Below are 10,389 nucleotides of genomic sequence, written 5' to 3'. Positions count from 1 at the left end.
TCCATTTGTCCATGCATTGCATTCATACACAGATAGTAGTAGACAACACGAATCACATGTAGCTCGTGAAAAGTGGTTTTCTTGAACATTAAAACGATGCACAGCAAGACAACCTTTTTCTGCAGCCCAATGCTTCTTAAAGTTTTATATAGAAAAAGCACTGTGTCAACATGTGTCAGTCTGTAGCCACTAGTTTCTATAATTTTATATAGAATGAACGTTGTGTCCAGCTGTGTCCGCCTGTAGCGCCCTGTTTCTGTAATTTTTATATAGAAATTGCACCGTGTCCACGTGTGTCCGCCTTTAGCCCCTGTTTCTTTAAATTTTATATAGGAAATAATACTGTGTCCTGCTGTGTCCGCCTGTATCCACTAATTTTTATATTTTGTACATAGAAACAGGACTGTGTCCAGGTGTGTCCGCTTGTAGTCCCTGTTTTTTTTAAAGTTTTATATAGGAAATAGCACTGTATCCACTTGTGTCCACTTTTTATTAATTTTTTTATATATAGATATAACGATGTGTTCAGATTAGTACTGATTTGTTTAAGCCACACATACGTGTCCCTGTATCCCGGACACAAAATGCATCTAACTATATTTTGCAACGAAAATAGGACATATCTATTGTGGAGATTACAAACATATTCTAATCATATCTCTTAATGTATGTATTTGGACTTGTGGCTGTAAAATTCGTCATTCCTATTCTTGGCTCTTACATATATTTTGTTAAGTTTTGATTTGCACTCCTAAATCAAACAAATACACATGAATTTATGAAGATCTACGCAAGCCGAGGCCAATGCACGTCGTAAAATTTGGAGTCGACGTTAACCGTTCGCTTCGTGTTGTATCAAACACACCACAAAGCTAAACTATACTACGCCGGGATACTTTTCAATGTTATTGCATTTTGAGAAAGTCCACACTTAAATCTTGTATCGGTATTGGTATTTAACATCAGCGCAGTATTCAAATCCCTTTCCTAACACGTCTTAAAACGTTATTTACAATTCTTACACGAAGTCGACTATCTTATACGAATGAAATTTAGCAAAAAGGAAGATATCCGTAATGTCTATTTTCACACACTATTACCGGCCATCGTTACGACAGACACAATTATATATGTGTTCCCGATTGCTTTTTAAAACACACGTTTTGGTTATCGTGGGAGATTTTTGTCTTCGTTTAGATTAACTGCAATTGTATACAGTAGTTTTGATTAATGTTACATTTTACATCTGCAGTACCGATACCCGGTAATAGTGTAGGCCTTATTTGTGTTTATTTGTGTATACAGTTTTCTGTATCATCAAAGGTACTTCTCCAAGGGTCTCTAATAATACGTGCTTTAAGGTAAATAGAAGTCAAATTTTGGTAACAATTGTCATTTCTTCTTTATTATTATTACAGATACCAACTATACTTTAAAAATATTATTCTTACGTGTCGTAGCGAACACGAAAGTTATCAGAAATCTATTATAAATAGAAATTTGGTTTATCAGAAATCTACAAACTGTGTAAGTTAGAATTCAATAATGTTTAGTTTGCCTTCTAGCGAGTAGATGATGTTTTGTGTAATATAAAGCAGACCATTCAAAAAATCACGTTTCTCCAACATTTGATATTTTTGTATACAGGTAAATAATTTCTTGTTGGAGAAACCCGATTTTTTGGCAATAGAGATTAACGAAATGTAGCTGCAATTGGAGTTACAGTGAATCCAGCTAAAACTAACTTTCGAAAAATACAATATTAGAAAAACAAAATGTATTCATTTCATCAATATTAACACTAATGGACAAATACACGATCAAATCTTGAAAATATGCACAAGAAAATGTTTTATGAGTATTACATAATAATTTAATTTTGGATGTAAAAAATGAAAACAACACGTTAAATCATTTCATGCGTAATTCAATTTTGGATGTAACACGTCTTCTTATTGGCTGAAAGTGTTTTGTCTATCAGACAGCTAATAGACATAATTTTGTCATGAGACCGTGACGTCACCAACGTTTATTTCAAAATTAACTCCTTAAAAATGGAATTTAGAATTTAATTATAAGATATGTTTGTAATATTTTTTCTGTGTATTCGAAATAACGTAAAAAATGTGATGCACACTTTTAGATACGCGGGTTATTCAGTGTGCACCACATTTGGGGTCTCATTGGGGGGGGGGGGGGGGGGAGGGGGGGTCCCGCTTATTGTTTTTTCAGATTCCCGTATCCCGCTTATCATTTTTTTAGTTTCCCGTTTCCCGCTTATATTTTTTTTCTATAAGAAGTCCCCTTGCAAGAGCCCTCCTATCGGTATATCACACTTGTATTACCATTGGCAAGTTATCAGGGAACCGATAAATGGCTTACTGGTGTCAAAAATTTAGGAATGATACACAAAGTTTGTCAGTGACTCGCCAAAGGTGGGTGGTACTCTAGATCTGGGCGCCAAGACTGTGAGAAGCGTAACTACATGTCCAATAAACAGTGGGTAAAAATTGCGGCAGGGGGATCTGGGGCCGCTGAATGCACCCAGCAGGTCTAGGGTAGATTTGAGAGTACTCGAAGTTGCTGAAAGCTAGTTGATTGATTGATTGATTAATTGCTACAAATGGCAAATAGTTCATGATTGTTCAGGACAAAAACAAATTTACAATAAATACAACAGGTAGCTAGGTCTTCATCGTCGAGGATGAAGGTCTGGAATTTTAGAAATGCAATGCATAGAAAATGTGGTTTTCTTGGATAGGAACATAGATTTTGCCTTTCAGTAGACCACCTACGAACCCATCAAAGAGTTGTTGCAAGTTGCTTAACGTGTGGAGAGCGTGGCATTCTCTCTACACTAAGCGGCATCGGATTTAACGTCCCCATTCTGACCAGACGTGACTGCGTAATTATACATTACGCACAACCATGCAAAGGAACGCCTAACTTCGACAATGATTTTATTGTAGGTCGGATAAGGACCAAGTGGAAAGCTAGATGAAAGGCAACACCAATTAATAAAAAATAAATCATGTATATAAAAAAAAGGCAGGGTTTTGAGCATGATGAGGCTAATTCAAGTATTTGTTGATAGAAATGAAATGATCTGAACCAAAGATCTAGTTTTTAGTTTATATAAGGTGGAATATAATGACATTCTATCCAATACTCAATTCACTAAGGATGATAGACTAGTGTACAACTGTCATTTAATTGATAATTAAAGAGTTTTACCGAGTTCACATGCATCTACAGATAATGTTGTTTTTATATTTTGTATATAAAAAAAATATTTGTGAAAAAAATATTTGTATAGGTACGTGCCTAGAGTGCCTAACGGCAGCTATGCCCCTGACTGGCATAAGATTATATTGAGAAAAAACGGATTACATTTGATATGATAACAACAAAAATTACTTATATCCCTATCACACTAGGACCACGATCCCACTACGATCTCAGAAATTATAAAATTTTGAAAGTCATAGTAAGATCGTGGTAAGGTCGTAATAAGGACATGCCAAGCCTTCATGATCGTGGAGCTTTGAATATGCTCAAAACATTCGTAGTGTAGTCATGGCCAAAACTAGTTGAAGTAGAACCGTATGAACTCAGTCGTAGTAAGGACGTAGTTAGATCGGGATGGGCGTAGAAGCATCGTATTGGAAACGTGGTGCAAACGGGGTAGCCAATGGAAAATATTTCGCTGCAACCTTAGGTAGGCCTGTAAGATTTCACTGCGACTATCCCGATTTCACTATATGTCTTAATTACGCTTCTGCAATATTGATTCGATTATTCTACGATGAGGAAGCCGGACAATAATGCGCTGCTACTTTGCCCTTGTCGTCCTCTTCCACATCACTACGATTCTACTACGTCCTAGCCACGAGAATTGTGTTATATTTCCTAATTTGCAAATTGGAAATTTCAAAATTGCATACCTTTTTTGAGACCTCTGCTTTTTATTTAGCACCCCAATCTCTAAGTGTTTTAATACCTTTAGTGGAAAGCTATCTCCAGGAAACTGATGTGTACAATGGGAAAGTCAAGATATTTATAGGGACGAAGAGCGTAGTGACAACGAAGTGGAGTCGTTTTTCGATCGTAGTAGACACGAATTGAAATCGTAATGCGATCGGGAAGGTTTTGGAAGAAGCGTTCAGAGATCGTGTAAGTCGTGGTAAGGTCTTATTAGACGCAGCAAGAGCGTGACAAGATAGTAACTATAGAACATGTTATTGTAGCGAAATCGTAGCAGGATCTTATCAGGATCATAGCAAGATCGCAGTATCAACGTGAAAAGTATGAAATAAATGAATATTCAAGCCAACCATACCACGATCTCACTGCAATCTTATCTTTTTTAGTTAGTAAATCACTCAAGTATGAGGTCAACTCCTTATTCATGGTCTTGGTCTAGTGTGATGGGGGCTTTACATCCACTTCATTTGAATTTTGGTGGACATCTGTCTCATTGGCAGTCAATCCACATCCCTTTTTTCATTTTTTGACAACAAATTTTGATTCACGCTTAATAAAATGATGATTTTCCCGGATTCCCGGCTCATTTTTTTGTAATTTCACGTGTCCCGTCCGACTTTATTTCCCGTTTTCACGGACAATAATTTGACTTTCACGTGTCACGCTTACAAAAATCGGCCAATCCCGCGTCACGCTTAGACCCCAATGAGACCCACCACATTTTTGATGTTATTTCTTCATAGACAGAAAAAATATTACAGTCATTCTTTAAATAAATTCTGCAATATAAACTTTAAATTAAGCACAAACAGTATAATTAATAAATACAAGTTATGTAATGAACAAATAAATTTGCCCAGGAATATGCATTAATATAGGAAAAACTTTAGAAAATTACACAACAAATTCTGCACTATGAATTCTTGAAATGAAACACGTTGAATAATTCATAAAATGACAAGTTATGTACTGAACAAATATATTAAGTCTTTTGGCAAATTGTCAATGCAATACATGAGGGCCTCATGGAAGATTAGTTTATTGTAACTAACTGAGTTTACCCTCTTTAAATAAAGAATTTATTATTATTATTATTATTATTATTATTATTATTATTATTATTATTATTATTATTATTATTATTATTATTATTATTATTATTATTATTATTATTATTATTATTATTATTATTATTATTATACACTTCATACAACTGTCGAATGTTCATGTCGAGGAGGAAGGTTGCTTGGTCAGCGTAGTCATGGACAGTAAGTTCGCCTTTAAGAAAGCGTTCTTTCAGTGTTGACAGTTTGTTGTCGATGCGTCTGTACTTCTTGGACGTTGGTCGTTCAGTTCTTGGTCAGCGTAGTCATGGACAGTAAGTTCGCCTTTAAGAAAGCGTTCTTTCAGTGTTGACAGTTTGTTGTCGATGCGTCTGTACTTCTTGGACGTTGGTCGTTCAGTTCTTGGTCAGCGTAGTCATGGACAGTAAGTTCGCCTTAAAGAAAGCGTTCTTTTAGTGTTGACAGTTTGTTGTCGATGCGTCTGTACTTCTTGGACGTTGGTCGTTCAGTTCTTGGTCAGCGTAGTCATGGACAGTAAGTTCACCTTTAAGAAAGCGTTCTTTCAGTGTTGACAGTTTGTTGTCGATGCGTCTGTACTATTTGGACATTGGTCGTTCAGTTCCTCCAGCTACTACTTGTATTTATATCACGATGTAGATGAATGGGTGCGCATAGTTGACGTGTTGTTTTATTTTGTTGTTCTATCCCTCTAAGTGATTGTTGGTGCATGGTCCTTCGTTGCTAAAGGGTTTTCATTGTTTGTAGTTGGTTTTCTTCTACTCAGTACTCTATGACATAGTCGGCGAAAGCTGTTATGTCGATGGTAATCTCGTCGGCGTCTTCAAGCGTAGTAAACCATACATATTCATCTGGCTCTGGTGGGACAAGGAGTAAGACTGCAACAAGTTTTATTAGTAGTCGGAGGTCGTAATTGTCTTTGTAAGCGGTGGCGAGTCCCAGTTTCAGTGTTTTTCTCCAGATGCTTTGAGTATAGCTGTCACGTTTAACTATAATATATTAATCACAATTCATAATTATTTTTTTTTAAAATCAATTATTTCTTCAACAAATTGTTAAAAAAAATAGTGGTTTACTTATAAAAATATGAATGTCTATCAATATAAATAAGAAGATGTGGCATGAGTGCCAATGAGACAACTCTCCCTCTCAGTCTATCGAGCCAATTAGTAGGGTGCCCAATGTCCAAAAAGTCCTCTAGTTAACGAGTTTAAGTTAACGGATAACACACGGCTGGTTTTTTTGCACATTATAGGAAAATCATTATATTTTACAATCATGATTGTCGTCGTAAGTTCCCGTGGTCACGATTTTCTAAATTTCGTGTTTTTACAGGGTACCACCAGATATCGTATTGTACTGGGAATCTTTAACATGAAAAATAAAATTATTGCGTTCTTTGTTGGTAGATAAAACAGTACCTATAATATAGTTTATATATTACATATATCATATAACGAAATCGGAAAGTATTTAAGTGATTTTGATATAAGTATTTCAGCATTTTAGTAAGAGTAAAATTTTACCCGAAATTTACCCTATTTTCATCGAAAGCAAAATTATTACGTGTATCATTATAATATTTTTTACTCTGCTTTAAGCAATAAGACACAGTGCATGTGTGTGCCAAATTGCATGCGTGAAATAATATCGTTTTGAAGAAATTAGCAATTTAAAACACAAATTAAGTCAACATTTTGGTATTGATTAAACACGGATTATCTCGTGCCATTAGTATATGTAAGAGAATGATAATCCCTTTCTTCATGATTAAGTACGAGCGTTAGCGAGTACTTATCATGAAGTAAGGGATTATCATTCTCTTACAAACTTAGAATATTGTAAAGTGCTCAAGGCTCAAATGATCTATTCAAGAATTAGTTTCATTGTCAGTGCAATGTTTATAATTGATGCATGACTTCCTTTTTCGGCATGTCATTTATGGATTAGTTTTAGTGATGTAAGGACTTTCTTATTATTTGGGATATATTTTTTTTTTAAATCCGTTATAGCTATTAGGTGACACGACAGTAGAAAGAAAGGTAGGAATTGTATATGGTTCCTGATTGTGAGTATGAATGTAAATCATGTAATATTTTAGTGAGGAATTATCCTTTTTTTTATTTACAGTTTAAATCAATTTATGCATTTGAGTTAAAACTAAATTTTATTTCACAGCCAATATTTTGGTCCGGCTTTTTACATCAAATACTATTTCATTATGTCAGGGAAGTGTTCAAAAATAATGCCTTTAAAGGTTTTTAATATGTTCAAAATTAAATTCCTGTTTGTTTTTATTTTTTTATCGGAATATTGGAAATAACTATTCTTCCCAACCGCTAATCAAGTAATCAAAGTTGGAAAGATAAAGATTTAGGTTTTTTTTTATCTGAAAGATTATTTTTTCTTTTTTTGCATTGCTTTGGTATTGTTTAATTTTTTAGTAATTTAAAGTTATCAATATTTGCATAATAACATTCACGGTACCAATTTTACTGCACCAGTAAACTTCAACTTATTTTGGAGTTTTGTTTGTTTCACCATTCAACTTTTAGTCAGTTCCAATCACTGTGTCATAAATCCTTTCAATCTGATAAATGTGCTTCGGGGCAGTTGTAACTCATTTATAGAAACTCTTTGTTTTGAACTGTAAATAGATTCAAATAATAGGATAATCCCTTACTAAGAACATGATTTACATTCATTCTTCACAATTAAGAGGTACCCAATCCTACAATTTCATTGGTCGAGAGCACTTTGCTATATTCTAAATCATTTTGTTGCTTACACTATTGGGTCATTAACAAGGACAGAGGTCACTCAAAACATTTGTCTTTTTTGCTTGTTGTGTGGTTGATTTATTTGTTGTGAATAGCCAGCTAACTTTATAGATTGTCACTTTGTTCGGAGAAATCTGTTTTGTGTCTGTTTTTCAAAACTTTAAACTTTTTATTGAATAAATATTTTGTTATAATTGTAGTATAAGAATCAAATCGGTCGGTTATGTTTCACACCCGGAATATGGCACATCAAAAGTCTTGTATGATGTTTTCGACCTAAATCCCTCTCGGTGGGAACGACAACAAAAATATACCACCGTTCGTGCAACAACAAAAAAACCGGATACAACAGACAGCAACCAACGACAACCACTTAATTGCAGGCTCCTGATTTTGGACAGACATATACAGAATTTAGAGGGGTTAAACATGTTTGTGATCCTTCAACCATCCCCTGACCTGGACAATGGTATAACAACACAGCATAAGAAAAATCTGCTGAAAAAAAGGTTTGAAATGGCTTGACTTATCAAATCGACATGAAGCACAAAAACAACTAACATGAAGACAAAAACACAAAGTACCGATATAATAGTACTCGCCGTTAGGGTAGAACATTTTATATTCTGAAGAAAGGGATGGGGCTGGCGGCGCGAAAAATTTATTTTCACTTTTGTACACATTGATATCCTCAACTATCCTGCATTTCATGTTGAAGAGTGTTCATTCTCATCCTATCTTCAGGGGCGTTTCTAGGATATTGAAAGAGGGGGCGTAGAATCAAATCTGTCAAAAAAATTTTGGACCTTTTTTTTGCTAAAAAACATAAAATAATTGTGAAATACATAAATTGCCATATTCAATACAATATTAGCAGATTACGATAGTTTTTCTTTTTTTTTTTTTGAAAAAGGGGGGGGGGGGGGGGCGTACGCCCATTACGCCCTCACCTGGACCCGCCCCTGAATTCTTGTGCAAAGTCAATTATTTCAGTTCATACCAGGCCAAGGAATTCATTTTCAAAATCCTCATTCCCTCCCTGTTTTCGAAATCAAATGGGTGTTCCTTTACTGAAAACTAATGAAAGGACGTCATCAATAGTCTGAGAAAAGTATGATCATAAACATCATTACCGTAAAAAATAGCTTTTGTTATAAATCAGGCCGTTAGTTTTTTTTTTCAAATGAATTCTTTCATTTTTTTCATAACTGGCCTTTTTATAGCCGACCATACGGTATGAGTTTTTCACATTGTTGAATGCTGTACGGTTGCCTATAATTGCTTGCTTCCACGTCTCCTAATTTTTATATATTATACAACAAGTATTACATAAAATTAACAATATCAATGTTCCATGTAAATGAGGTAAGGTCAGATGACCTCTGCCACAAAATCACGTACAACTTGTTACAATTCCATACACCAAATATATTTAACCCTCTACTATCTGAGACTGTACGGACTTGACCACTGAAACTTAACCTTATTCACTGATCCGTAAAATTACATGTAGGTTGAGGTCAGGTGAATTATGTCTATCGGTCATGTAGACCTTGCAAGGATACCATATATTAGTAACCAAATATAGTTATCCTAGAACTCGTGATAATTGAGACATTCACATGACGAAAAAAAGCTATACAGTTTTTTAGCAGTCACTTAACCATGAATATGAGGTAAAGGATAATATTATATGACGGAAACTGCGATGGATCTATATACAAAGTATGAATCATCCAGTTCCTCTGCTCTCTGAAATATTAAGCTATACAAATAGTTTACGGTGTTGCCGCCACAACCATCAGATTGTATTCTGTATGCCTCGCATTCTGCTACTTGCGTCGAATGCGATTTAAAAACGAACAACTGAAATTATCTCTCTTACCTAAACCTAGTCGATGGGCTTTCAACTTTACAGTAGACAATGGAACGTAATAGCTACTACTAGCTTCGGTATTTTTTCGATGTTGTTTCGCTCTTATTAAAATTCTGATCTTTATTAACTCGCGTGCTCTTATATATAAGCTCAAATGAGGATAACGAAATCAGAGATCTATATTTTAATTAGATTGATGTTGTTTACAAGTGTTTGTAAAATATATCGATGCTGTACAAAACTTTCTTTTTGTAGATAATCTTTAACTTCATGTCAATTGTAGGACAATTTATGTTCGATAAGTCATGTACATTACACTTGATATAAGTGTGTAAGATGGAGTGATTAGCCTGCTGTTTCTAATTCTCATTTTGTTTTCATAACTTGTAACAATTACCCTCCCCCTTTTTCACCGTTTGCAGTTTGTTTTTTTATTTCTGTAAAGCAAATATATACTCAGACCTGCTAATTCAATCAATTCTGCGTTAATATTCATCAGTTTTGAAACTAAGTACTATTTGATGTGCTTCCACGTTCACCAAAAGAAAATTGGATATTTACCCAGAAAATCATGACGAACACCTTCTATCAAAAGACGAAAAAAATAACATTTTGGGAGGGCAACTTATAAATGTTAATATCTAAAAAACATCTCTAAAGATCACTT

Source organism: Mytilus californianus, unplaced genomic scaffold (assembly GCF_021869535.1).
Source record: "Mytilus californianus isolate M0D057914Y unplaced genomic scaffold, xbMytCali1.0.p SCAF_7, whole genome shotgun sequence".
Classification (NCBI taxonomy): Eukaryota; Metazoa; Mollusca; class Bivalvia; order Mytilida; family Mytilidae; genus Mytilus; species Mytilus californianus.
Note: the sequence above shows the minus strand (reverse complement) of the source record.